A 14,691-nucleotide genomic window follows, 5' to 3' on the forward strand; every position below is an offset into this window, starting at 1 on the left:
TGATTTCCAATTAAGTTTTTCCACGATCACTTTCACAGTAGTTAGATGTCGTTTGTTGTTGTGGATGTTTTAATTTTTCCACTAAAAATATGGATTGTTGGCGGCGCGAGTTCCGTTTTATTTTTAACTTATTATCGTTAATATTTATTTAGAACTGTAGGGATAATGGGGGTTTGCACTTGACTTGGCACAAATTAATTTAACTTTTCCACATTTTAAATTTTGCACTGTTCGGACTGGATGAATATTTAAATATATTCGGAAAATGGGACTTAGAATTTTAGGACGATGGGTAATATGGAAGCGCCCGTGAAAATGGATAAGTAATTACCTTTAATTGCCTTTTGTCGGAGAAATCTGTTAGATCTGACAATAAATCTGGCAGCAAATTGAACGAAATTGGATGTTCGAACCTTTTGGTGCAGACCGGCAATTAAAAGGAATGGAGATTTCGTACTTATCTTATAAGTTGGTCGCTGAAGGACAAACTTGAAAAATCCAGGATATCCGGCTCGAAGGACCAAAATGTAGGGATTATGGGGTTTGCTGGCCCTGGAAAATTCCTAGTTTGCTGAAAATAGAACACTCGAAAAAACACTCGAAGACTTGTAGAAATAGCGCGGGCGCGACCGGGCGTATGTTTATTGATCGTGGTTTGTTTTTACACTAAAGCTTATTCTAATGAGTTGGGTTCTCCCAAGCGCAGCGGAGACTCCTCGGAGACTCTGTGGTGAAGAGCGGGAGAACGTAAGAGGGAGTGGAGAGAATAAGAGGGAGCGGAGAGCGGGTGACAGTCGAAACCCCGTAACTTGAACATTCCGCCCCCCTTGCAATCACTGGGGTTGCAACATAGCCATCCTACGGCAGACTGCAGGCACCGGACACGATCCACCCAAACACGGTCTTTTGAGCGACCGGCATTCCCTCGTCGAAGGTCAGGAATCCGGATTGGATAACCTTAGGATAAATATTTGCTCCTAAGACCATGGAGACGGTAGCAGGCTGATGGAACTGGTCATCAGCCAGCATGATGTCCCGGTACTTGGACACTACGGTGTCGCTCAATGCCCGGACAGGTGTGCGGATCCGCACCCTGGGCTCGATCTTGAGCACGACCTCCAGCTTCGTGTTCGCGTCGATCCTAGAGCGAATCGTCGTCGTGCAGACCTTCTCGTCGCCAACATTGGTCATCGGAAGCTTAAAGGCTGACGCCAACGAAGCGTCGATGCAGCTCATGGGGCTGCACGGATCGATGAGTGCTGCGGTCTCGAAGGTCTTCGTCCCGGTCTCCAACTTGACCAGCGCTGTGGGAAGGATGTTCACGCTGTGGCGTTGCAGCAGCGACGAGAGCGATGGGCCTGGCGTCGTCGATTTCGGGCGTCGTGGCGGTGAACTCCTACGCTGAGTTGGCGGATTGTGCCGGCGGGAACGTTGGGACGAGGCCGAAGCTGCTTGCCGGCTTGGCACCGGTTGGAGACGCGAGCGCGCTCTCGACCGCGACAACGAGTTAACCTGCTCGTGCATGTGGAGCAGCGTGTGGTGGGATCGGTCGCACTTCTTGCAACGATCACCGCTTCGGCAGTCTCCCGTGGAATGCTCGTGAGCGAGGCAATTGGCGCAGTATTTGTTAATGAGGACTGCTCGCAAACGCTTTTCCGCGCTGAGCTTTAGGAACCTCGCGCACTTCCGAAGAGGATGGATACCGCGGCAGACTCGGCATCGGTAGGATTGAATACCTCGGGTACGTCTGCTCTCCACGAGCACTGCGTGCGTTTTGTTGACGAGGGGCCATGCTGCGCGTAGTCGAATGTCGAAAGGAGATCGAAAACGAAATGAAAAATAATGGATGATTAGTGCTAGTGAACTACAACTAAGGACGAGAAGAGCGTCTATTATTGTGGAGATTCTGAAGACTCCGTCGGCAAAAGCACCACTTTTGCCACTGGACGTTTAATAACTCCACGTGCAGTACGGATATTTACTACACAGACGTTGCCGTCGGCTCCTGGGAAAACAGACTCAATTTTGCCGAGCCGCCACTCATTAAAGGGAAAGTTTTCGTCCTTGATGACGACCATGTCATCGATGCGGAGATTTTTGGACGGGGCCTGCCATTTAGAACGCTTGTGGAGTTCTTTAAGGTACTCTTCTTTCCATCGCACACGGAACTGCTGATGGAGAGCTTTCAAATGCTGCCACCGATTAAGAAGGGATTTCGTTTCCCCCTTTACTTCGGGTTCCACCGTGGACATAAGGGGTCCCCCGACAAGGAAATGCCCTGGCGTCAGAGCCAGCAAATCTGTCGGATCCTCAGACATAGGAGAGAGCGGCCTGGAGTTAAGGCACGCTTCTATTTTTGCCAAGAGCGTGGAGAGCTCTTCGAACGTGTATTTTCGTGTGGCAGTGCATTTGTAAAATAGCGTCTTGAAGCTTTTTACGCCTGCTTCCCAAAGGCCTCCCATATGGGGTGCCCCCGGAGGAATAAATTGCCATTGCATCTCTTGATGAATATAGGCATTCGTCACCGACTCTTTTACGGCTTGAAGGAAATCGCGGGAAAGCAGGGTGGCAGCGCCAACAAAGGTTTTGCCATTGTCTGACTGGACTTGACGTGGACACCCTCTTCTGGATACAAAACGAGAGAAAGCGGCAAGAAACTTCTCGGTCGTAAGTTAAGGATGGCCTTGGTGGAGAAACAAACAAAACATACCCCTTTGTAATAAGACATGCTCTTCCCGTATAGTTCTTTATATCGAACGGACCGGCGTAATCCATGCCAGTATACGTGAATGGTCGGGAGAACGATGCTCTTTCTTTGGGCAGGACACCCATCAGTTGGCTTTGCAACCGCTTTTTGTGGATCACACATACTTTGCACGAATTTACCACTGCTTTCATCAGGTTCTTAATTCTCGGAATCCAGTATTTCGACCGGATGAGGCGCACCATTAACTGGTTACCACCATGGAGAGTTATGCGATGCGTGAAATTCGCAAGGAGGCGAGAAAGCAGGCAGTTATACGGGAGAATCACTGGATGGCGTTCATTGTATTGAAGGCTTTCGGAAGCCGCCACACGGCCGCATGCCCTGATCAGTCCTTGCGGATCTAGAAACGGGTTCATGCTTAGGATGGCACTTGAACTTAGCACTGGACGCTTTTCACTTAGGCAGTGATATTCCACAGGGAATTCTCTGCGCTGAGTGTTCGAAATTAGGAACCGCTCGGCGGCGGCGATTTCAGTGGCCAGTAGATGCACATCAGATGGAGATGTCTGCTTCCTGCACCGCTGAATGAAGCGATAAACATAAGCATGGACTCATAGGGCTTTCTCTAGCTTAGAGAAACGTGCCAACAACTCTTCAGAAGGAGCTTTTGCGAGACGGACTTTTAGAGCACGCTTCTCCAGGTCGGTCACTGGAGCGTTGTCGACTTGAGTTGGCCATTGGTTGCGTGGATTTTGCAACCAAGTCGGTCCGTGCCACCATAACTGGCTATCGGCTAGATCTTGGAGGGAAACTCCTCTACTTGCCAGGTCTGCTGGATTATGCTCAGATTGAACATGAGAATTCTCTGTTTTTGTGGCCTGGGCGATCTTCGTCACCCTATTGGCTACAAATGTGGTCCACTGGCACGCTGGCTTGCTTAACCATGCAAGCACTATCGTGGAGTCCGTCCAACAGTAAAGTTGCTGCTCTAACACTGAATAACTTTAAAGAAAATTAAGCCATCGCTGAAAAAGCTCATTTGGTGAGCTAACCAGCCGGCAGGGTCGAACAATTTGGCAATTTGGGACAGGACTTGGCGTTTTGTAAAGGACGTTTCGATAGCCAACTCTGGCGGGACGAAGAAGTATTCGTCGGAGGTTGCTTTCCAGCGAATACCGAGGGTTTTGGCAGTACTTTCTGCATCGATCTCGAGAAAATCAGTATTTAAAAGATGGTTGCTCTGAATGGCCGCTAGAACTTCCTTTTGGTTGGAGGTCCATTTCCTCAATGGAAATCCGGCGGAATTCAGAGCGTCTCGGAGCTCTTGCACCATGAGCTGAGCTTCTTCCGTGGAGTCCGCTCCGGCTAGAACATCATCCACATACATGAATTCGAATGACATTGCTAGCTTTTGGATGGCTGAGTTCTACGTCAGCTGCTAGCTGCTGCAGTACTCGGATGGCCAGGAAAGGCGCGCAATTGACTCCAAAGGTTACTGTTCTCAGTTCGAAATCTCTGATTTCCCCTCTATTGTTACGGAAAAGTATTCGCTGGAATGGAGTGTGTCTCAGATCTACCCAGATCTGCCGATACATTTTCTCGATATCGGCGTTGAACACGTATCGGAAATAGCGCCACTTCAGAATTTGAATGGTCAAGTCGGACTCTAAGACAGGGCCAGCATGAAGGATATCATTTAAACTGGTACCATTCGATGATGGGCTGGAGGCATTGAATACTACACGGAGTTTAGTAGTTACGCTCTCCGGTTTTAAGACGGCGTGATGTGGCATATAATAGGCGTTGCAATCATGCGTAGGAAGAACTTGTCGCATGTGCTTTAAGTCGAGATATTCCTGGATCACCGAATCGTATCTCGCTTTCAAGGCCTCATCTCTTTTTAGACGCTGCTCATTTCTTAAGAACTGAGCCAACGCGAAAGACCTAGAATGCCCTAGCCCGGAACCGATACGTTCTGGGTCGCGAAAAGGCAGATTAACGACATATTTGCCGCACTCGTTTCTCGTGGTCGTTTGAAGGAAATTCTTCTCGCACATGGAATCGGATTCTTTTACCAACTTTGTTGGTATATCCTCCACCTCCCAAAATTTTGTGAGAAGTTTGTCCAGTGAATCATCGTACGCGTGGGAGATCTGTGTAGAAAAAGATGAAATTCTGCTTTGGGCTGAGGCTGACACTGGCCCAGTTGGTACCCAGCCGAAAATGGTCTCTTGCCCCAAGAGAGAGCCACAGATGTTGGTTTTTGCTCCACTCAGAAGCACCGAAGGCAGGATGTCGGCTCCGATAAGTACATCTATTTGTGCGCTCTCATAGAATTTTGGATCCGCCAGTGGAAAATCGGGAAGATCCCGAAGGAAATTTTTCGGAATTGGGTAGGAAGGCAGATTTCCGGCTAGTTGAGGGAGGACATAGGCCGTCGTCTCCAACTGCAACGCGGGCCTAGTCGGAGATCGGATGGTGAAACTGCAGAGCTTCTTGGACTGAGCAGCTACTGTTTGGTTTAAGCCCGAGACTTGGGCTTGAACCACCTGGAATGGCAATCTAATTAGATTGAACAGTCGCTCGGTTATGAATGTCGCTTCTGATCCGGAGTCGATCAGAGCGCGTGCCTTAAAGTTAGTGCCAAGATGGGAGATATTGATTATGGCAGTGCCAAGAAGGATAGCTCTTGAGCCCGTGGCGAAATAATTTTGAATACCGGCTTGCTCATTTGGAACGAAATTGTCCTGATTAGCGGAAATTGGCCTTGCAGGATTTGAAGGGCTGGAGCTTAAGCATAGTTTTAGCATAACATAGTTTAAGCATAACTGCTTCCGTTTAATGTAGGCTGACCGGTCGTCAACCGACATTTGGAGAAACCGCGGACATACACGGACAGGATGGTTCTCCTTGTTGCACAAGTCGCAACTTTTCAATTTTGGAGCCACTTTCGTCTCATAGGAATTTAATTTTCTAAAGGGCCCACTTGAGTTTATCGCTTTGGAATGCGACTGACTCGGAACGGACGGTCTCACATCATCGATTGCTTCTAGGGTTCGATGACGTTCTGTGAGGAAGGTGTTCAGCTCGGCTGAACAGTGTCGGCTTTCTTATGTAGCGACTGCTCCCATAAGGAGAGAGTTATCTTCGGGAGCTTGGATGAGCACAGATATACCAGCAGGCAATCCCAGTTCTCAGTGTTGATGCCTGACAGTTCTAAGGCAGTCAAGCAACCTTGAACAGTACTTTGCAGTACTTTCAAGGCCGCCCCAGATTCCTGTGGTATCGACTGCACATTAAACAGTATTTTCAATTGCCTGTTTACCAACAATCGTTTATTTTCGAAACGCTCTATCAGGTTTTCCCACGCAGAGCAGAAACCCTCGTTGGTGAGAGGCGAAATCGAAACTATGGCATGCGCTTCGCCACTTGTTTTGGCATTTAAGTGGAATAACTTTTCAACCGGAGTCAGCCGTGGATTATTGATATAAATGGCTGTGAAAAGATCCCGGAAAGTCGGCCAGCGAAGATAGTCGCCTTTCTGAGCCTCTGAGCAGAGATCGTATTCCTTCTCAACCTTGTCCCATAGGGTTCGGACTTGGTCGCGACGGACGCCAAGCATCGTGACGGTTGGAGCTGCGGATTCCGGAGTGTTGATCTGCGCCTCAAATTCGCTTAAGCGGTCAGAAACCGAAATGAATTTGGCTAGCGCTAGATCTGAAGCAGCCATATTTTTAGCTGTGCGCTGTATTGTGGCTTTGGATGGGGTAGCACAGTCGTCGGAAATCTGCGCAGGCGTTCTCACCGAAATGCTTGGGATTCTTGGACTCTTGGGCCCTTGTGGTGAAAAAATAGACCTTGGTTTGTCAGCGGACAATTTCTTCTTATCGTCCCCGATGGGCATAATCGAAGAAATAAGAAATGGAAGGGAAGCGGTTTTGGTGCCCTGTCAACCTTTTGAAAAAGTAGACAGATTCCTCAGACTGCACTTAATAATTTAAGTGGAAACGCCGTAGTTTAGACTAATCGGACAGGTGATTCGGAGTGAACAGCGAAAAATGACCTGTGATTTATGGTAATTGGGTCCACCTTATTTACGGTTGGAACCCTTGGAATATGGAACACGGTGATATAAAATGTTTTTTAGAACGAAGAAAATTTTATTCTTTTATTTACAACTGGAAACGGAGAAAATGGAATGACTGGAATTGAAGTCTTTTCTCCGCGTTGTAAATACTTCTAAAACAACCACAACTAATATCCAAGCAATACGAAAAAGAAATATTTGTCGGGTGAGCGACTTGTATATGGCGGTCGTATTATTTATTTATGGATATTTAATTTTTTTTTAAAGTTTTCAAAAAAATTTAAAAAATAATTTAATAAATATTGAAAATGTTTAATTTAATTTAAAATTTATTTATTGTTCGGAAATTAATTTGGAAATTTACGGAAAAAACATTGATGGAAAATAAAACGCCTTTTCCGCGTCGGCACTTGGAATAAATTTTATTGGTGGTTTGGATTTGCCTACGGGAAACAATCTAAACTTTGGTAAACTTTGGTTATACGCCTTTTCCGCTTCGGCACTTGGGACACAGACAATTTAAACTTTGGTAAACTTTGGTTAAAGGGAATGCAGATAATCTGCGCAATGTATGTCGGTACTGTATGCATATGTATATGGAGATGTAATGTATGTATATGGAGATGTAATGTATGTATATGGAGATGTAATGCATGCAATGTATATGGGTAAATGGCGGGAAAATATCGCGTATTAAAGTAAGCGTTTGTTTATTTTCACAAGAAGGTAATTAGGACCGGTGGTCCGTCTTTATTTTGACAAAAATCGGAAATAAATTTAAAGTACAAAATTGGGTGGTATTTATACCCCCCAGCACCGTCGCTGCTTCTGCTAGCCTCAATGCCAACGTTGCTGGCCTCGTTGCTGGCCTCGTTGCTGGCTCTGCCATCGTCGCTCCCACGGAAGCGCTCTAGACGCTGATCTTGCATTTATTGGCTACTGCAGGCGCACGGCCGGATGCGCGTGTAAGCCTTCGCAGATTGTTGTTGCGAATTCTTTTGGTGCTAAATTATATAAGTAAAGATCGCACACACGTTGTACATGTGAACAGTATGAAAGTTTAGTTTGACTGACTTATTTTGTCTTCTAACACATCTAATTTAATTTATAACACCCTCCCTCAATGCGAACATCATACAATTGTTAGTTCATATTTACCAATTTTACATAACCTTTTGTTTTTTCTTATGCCAATTCTTTGTTAGTACATCTGCTATCATTATTTCTGCTGAAGCATACTTCAGAACAATTTGACCATCATCCACAATCTCCCGAACAAAATGATAACGTATATTCACATTGTTGGTCCTTGCATGATGGGCAGAGTTTCGATATCACCGCAGCTAAGTTCAATTATGAACCGTCTCATAGAAATTCATTGTTTACACGCCGTTGACAATGCCATATCCTCTGCCTCATGACAGACCATGAAGATAACATAGCCTGTGTAGGATTTGCTGTCGATCTTATCTCCGCCCCAGTCAGCGTCAACGTAGCCAACCAACGCCTGCCCACACTTCTTGTAGTGAAGCTCGTAGTTCACCACAGCCGAAAGATATCTCAAGACGTGTTTGACCCCAGCGATGTTCGCGCTATGCCGATCCTTGTTCCGCTGTGCCAATTTTGTCACCGAGTGCTAAATATCGAGTCCAGTAGTCAAAGCCAACCACATCAGCTGGTGTGTGCGACATAGTGATAGTGGTGACATAGGATACCATGGATACGTTTGCATTTATAATTGAAAAGTTATATCGCAAAAAGAACGAAATTTGTCGGAATTAATAAAATACTTGGACGATATTGCTATTAAAATACTGTGCAACTTTTTCAAGAGATTTTCGTTGAAGCTGGTTATCGACGAGAAATTGGTACTTGCTAAAGCTCTTCTTGCCTTCTTACCATCATTGCTATTGCCGCTGCCATTTTGCTTTGGTATGCTTACTCGAAGGCCCATTTCTCTCCACATTTCCTCCTGGATATATTTTTTTCGAATACTCATTTGAACTTTGTCCTCTCCTTTTATATGCCACTTTTTTATCTCAGCTCTGTATGATACGTTTAAAACAAATTCAAAACAACGGATCCAAGCATGTATGCTTGGAAATAAATCGGTCTAGTTGTCTGTTACACTCGGGCAGTTTTCTTTTAATAAATAATTCAAAATTTACTATTTTTTTATCAACCTCTTTTGTCTTTTTCGATTCCAGATTATTGTTGTTGATTCCGGAATAAACGTAATCTGAAACATAACTTATTTGCCTATTGTTACTCCTCCAAATGTCCAGGAGGTCGCTATGTCTGAACTCGAACTTGGTTATATAAAATCCACGTGCCACGTACCACGTGCAAAAGTAAGCAAATAATTTTTCAGGAATTGCATTCTCTCATAAAACGATTTAGTGAAGCTTTCGGTCTATTTTGTTTTTGGTTTTTATTTAAATGATTAATTTTCTATTAGAAAGTAATTGTTAAAGGACGATATATTGACATAAAAATTGGACTTTAGGCCAAAAAAAACGAATTCTGGACCATAGTGCACTGGCGAGAACCTCACCTTGTAGTTTACACCATACTGAACAATTTCTCGCAACTAGGCCCGTCTGAATCGATCAATACAGCCTTCAGCATAACGCTTCACACTGTATACCCATTTGCATCCAATCGTTTTATGGGTATTCAGTAATTCTGCATTCTGCCATGTCTTGTTAGATACCAGTGCATCATATTCACACTGCATCGTCATAGATGGGAGACATTTTCAACTTATTGTACTGCTTCTCTTGGCGTCCAGGTTTTCCCGTTTGTTTTAGTTTCGGCCTACCTGGTCCCACCCGTACAGCTTTAGGATTTGGTAAGACTTGCTCTGCACTCTCATCATCTGAATTCTTGCTAGCTCTGTCTGGTCCTTTGGTCATTCGCGTAGCTGTCTGCATCACCGTCGTTTACGATGTCCTCAGTTCCCACAGATTCTGCATGAATACGGCCTGTGCTAACTATCGACTCATTTCGACTTTCACCCAACTCCCATTCGGAAACCACTATCTCAGCATTAGCTTGCCGAGACACGTCACTCTCGTTGAAAAGAACGTCTCTCTTCTCAATCACACGCCGCTTCTCAGTCATACAGCCGATACGCTTTGGGTGACCTTGAATACGCTATCATACGGTATTATTATTATATTATTATGTTCAAATTTAACTTTCAGTTTGCCCTTGTCCGACCAAGCTTCCATAGGTGTCATGTTTACGAGAGTTACAATCCTGTGGCCGAGGGAGAAAAGCTTTCAAAGAACAACTGAACAGCTTGGGGTATGAAATGCGAATGATGCTTTGCATTAGAAAAGTTATATGCTTCTCCCAAATGCTGGGTCGGTGTTGTCTCTCTGTGGCCGGAGAGAGATTGTGCTTTCCTCTGAGTTTTTTGTTGCTGTGGCCGGAAAGAGGGGACATGGTAACCTTTTTTTCGAATTCAGCACCTCAATGATAATTTGAATTTACTTTCCACTTTTCGATGGCCAACCACATAGAAAACTTCTTACTGCTTCGTCAGACCGTCAGAAAGAGAAGGCCTTCTTGGCCTTCGGATGCCCGCCGAACCCATCTCTCTCTCTCACCGCCATTCCAGTGGAACTGACAATCAGCTCTGTTTGAATCCGAAATTCTTGACTCGAAGAATTCTTCTTCTGCCCCAATTTTAGTTCTGGGAACCGAACATAGATGGCGGCACAAGCGCTACACCGCTTGCAATATTTCGTCGCTTTTTCCCGTTGCTTTTAGGTAAACCGCGCCAGCCAGTCCTATACTCTCATTGTGTTCTTCGAAATTCGTAAATAGTTCCCCTTGTCAAGACACGTGGCTGGTGGGGTCACTTTCTAGACTCCACATCGAACGATCAAAGCCATCAATGTCCAGAGAGCCAAGAAAAGAGCTTTGCTTGAAGCCGAATACACATACAGACTTAAATGTATGTATGTATAAGATGCGTGCATTGCAGTTCATACCAGAGTCGTAATTTAACGACATACCAAACTAGGGTTGGTTTTTAACATAAGACTTTAAGACCCCTTTCTCGCTGCTCAGGAGTTATAATCCTGTGGCCGAGGAAGGAAAGCTTTCAAAATAAACAACTGAGCAGCTTGGGGTATGAAATGAGTATGAATGAGAATCTTTATTGCAAAAGTTGTATGCTTCCCCCAACTGTGTCTTTGTCAAAGTTCATATTGGCGATCTTCGTTGAATTTTTTTCTGGGCTCGCAGTTATTTGTTGCTGTTTCGGTGGTGTTTCCCTGTGTCCGGAGAGAAGTCCGTGTTATTGTTTCTTATGAAATAACAGTTTAGGGATAATGTTTAGTTTTCTAGCTATCGACTATTTTGTTTACCTAATCAGACGGTGCCTATATTAATAGCTTAGCCTATTTTATAATGAATAAGTGTTATATCTTGTTAATATGGGCTTTTATGTTACTTAGTTTGATAATAATATATTTATTGAATAGTGCGTGTCTATCTTACGTTTTCTTAACTGTTTCCAATTTTTTGTTTGTGTTACTTTTGACCTTAAGTTGTTAGGAATGTGACGCCTTTCTCTCTATCTACTTTGTGTAGTGAAAATCTTGGTGTTTTTGTTTCTACGGGTTTCTTTTCTAAATATTGTATCATTAGGCTCGACTTGGACTGGTGTCTCTTTGTCCTTGTTTAAATTAGCCAATATTCTTTCTTCGGTCGCAGAATGTTCCTGTACTTTTGGGTAAATGTATTTTCTAAATTCGTTTAATTTCTTAAGTTTATTGTTTTGTTGAATCTGTGAGTTCCTATGTGGAACAGCTCGAAAGGGGTATAGGAAGTGCTGGAGTGTATTGCATTGTTATATGTTGCTCCTGCTTTTGCGAGTATTTGATCATGATCCCGTTCTAGGTGTGCTTCCTTTCTTTTGTTCAAGATTATCCTATATAGTTAGGTTAAGGTGGAAAAACATTCTTAAATGAAAAGCTAATTGACGTTATGCTCATTTCTAAAACAATCTGAAACTCAACTGAGAAAACCTATATAAACATACCCAACTATAATATTTTCTCCACAAATCTACAAATCACGCCCATGGTGGTACTGCAGTAATAATTAAAAAAAAAATCAAATGCATAGAGCTCGGTGGATTCAAAAAGGACTACATACAGGCTACTACTATATCGACCTCAGACACAAAGGGTCCAAGAAATACAAGAAATATAGCATGCGAGAACCTAACAATAAAATCATGCCTAGGCCTCTCTTCCGACCATTCCCAAATATTAATTACATTACATGGTGGGCTAGAAGAATACAACAAAGACTCCCCTTTATTTAACCACAAAACAATTTGGAACCTCGAAACCTTGGACAACTTTACTCTGCAATAGCATATTTAAATGATCATATTATTCAGCACCGCAATCGACACCATCTATAAAAATGATCACATTAAAGAAAACTCCCGCTTTTATTAGAGGCAAAATGAGGAAAAAGCTTAAACTTAGGAGGATATGGCAAAGGACTAGTCATCCAAAAGATAAAAACAAACTTAATAGAGCACCAGACGAGGTCAAGAGAATCCTCAGGGAAGAGAAAGATAAACGGCTTCAATACTACCAAACTTGGAATTTCTTTATCTACAAATTATTTCTTTTGGAAAGCGACCAACAAATTTTCGAATTCAACTTGTATACTTGTATACTTGTGTATACTTGTGTATACTTGTGTATACTTGTGTATACTTGTGTATACTTGTGTATACTTGTGTATACTTGTGTATACTTGTGTATACTTGTGTATACTTGTGTATACTTGTGTATACTTGTGTATACTTGTGTATACTTGTGTATACAAGCTTGTGTATGCACTTGTGTACTTGTGTATACAAGCCACCTATAAAAACAAACAACAACATATGGGCAAGATCAAACAAAGAAAAAGGACTTTGCTGAACTTTTTAAAACATCATTTACCAATGACATGGACAACGGCAATGTTCAGCTTCCAAATCACCAACTTAAATTTTGCACTTAAAACTATAACAAAGGCAGAAATTAAATTTTACATAAAACAAATTTAAAATAAGAAAGCCCCCGGATATGATTTAATCGGAGGAAAAAATAATTAAAGAACTACCGGACGCTATAATCACCTATATTAGAAACTTGTTTAACGGAAGTATTTGATTGCAGTACTTTCTCATAGCTTGAGAGGTAGGCCAAATTAAAGCAATTCCAAAACCAAATAAAAGCGCCAATACTGTAAGCTCGTACAGACCAATCAGCTTATTACCCGTCCTCTCAAAAGTATTTGTCCTATTTAATAGAATCGAGCCAACCCTAAAACAAAAAAATATAATACCTCATACGGACAGATATTTCTATATTAAATACGACAATGAATGCTCAGATATTATGCCAGAGTCAGCGGGTGTTCCCCGAGGTACTGTGCTTGGGCTCATATTATACCTGATTTATACCTCCGCTATTGCAGCGCCAACTATCCCTAGATCAATGATTACGACGTTCGCAGACGTTACTGTTTTAATGTCGTCAAGGGCATTCGAAAAAACAGCTGCAAATACGATACAACAAATCATGACACAAACAGTATTCTAGAAGATTAAAACGTTGAACTCCTACAGAGTTAAATTATACAATTATTAATGTATTAGCGTATTCTTGCACTAGGAAGGCCACTAGGATATTTTTCCATCGAAATATTTTTGTATTCTTTCCATTCCTTTCAGATTTTCTAGCCAGACTAATGGCTTATGGTCATTAGGGTCTTGGGCCTTGTGACAGCACAGAGCCTATCGCATAATTACTTGCATCTGTGGTCAGCTTGAACGGTATATTAAAATCAGGGTATATGCAAAGACACTAGAATAACAAGATGCTTAACGGCCATACATTGGTTTGGCACTATGCACCCCCTTTTTTGTGAAGGCCAAATTTGCTCTCTTTCCGCTCGCTTACGCTGAGAGCGTAAATAATCTAAAAATAGAATTAGCTTGCTTGTGTGAGTAAAAGCAAGGGACGAGAACTCGTATATGTATGCGTGTTGTGCCAGAAGACGATTTTCGGGCCGAAATCAATTCTGATCGAAGAAACGAATTTACATATTTCTAGTTGTGGCCAATTTCGTAGCAATATGATGATATAAAAAAAAAATTAAAAATTCACGCCCTGACTATTATAAACTTTTATAAGTTTGTTTAACAGATCTGTTCTATGTGCATAACATTAATTATTTTCATAAAACCATAATGAGAAGTGACTACTTTCATTTGTGCACTTTGAAATGGAGTGGGCGGAAAATTGCCGTGGTTGTAGTTGCTGCGGCTGCTGCTGAGTCTCCCTGAAATGAAACACTCGGGATCGACTTCACGAAAATTCCGTACTTTATTCGCGCACTTGTAAATTAAGACTCTCTTAACACTAACAGTAGAAATACCGCGGGACCGCGGAGTGGTGAATACCTTGCGGGAAGGGAGGAGAGCGAGAGAAGAGAAGGAGAGCGCGAGCAGCGGTGCTTGCGAGCCGTGGAGGAGCTTCGAGTACAAGCATTGGCCGCTTACACTGCCGCTCAACTGTTTGCGCCCTTCTGGCGTGAACATTCTCCCCCCCCTTGCGTAGGCAAAGGTATCCCTGTCCGGCTAGACAGCAGGATCGGCCTCTTCATTTCGTGCACGTTCCAGAAACGGTCCATCCGAACACCGTGTTCTGCGCGACGGGCAACCCATCATCAATTTTTAGGAACCCCGGTTGGATCAAATTGGCATATACATCTGATCCCAACACGAGGGAGATGGAGGCCGGCCGGTGGAAGCGCTCGTCCGCGAGACGAACACCGTCAAACTTAGCCCTGGCGGCGTCGCTCAGAGCTC

This window comes from Drosophila mauritiana, chromosome 2R (genome assembly GCF_004382145.1).
Source record: "Drosophila mauritiana strain mau12 chromosome 2R, ASM438214v1, whole genome shotgun sequence".
NCBI classification, from domain to species: Eukaryota; Metazoa; Arthropoda; class Insecta; order Diptera; family Drosophilidae; genus Drosophila; species Drosophila mauritiana.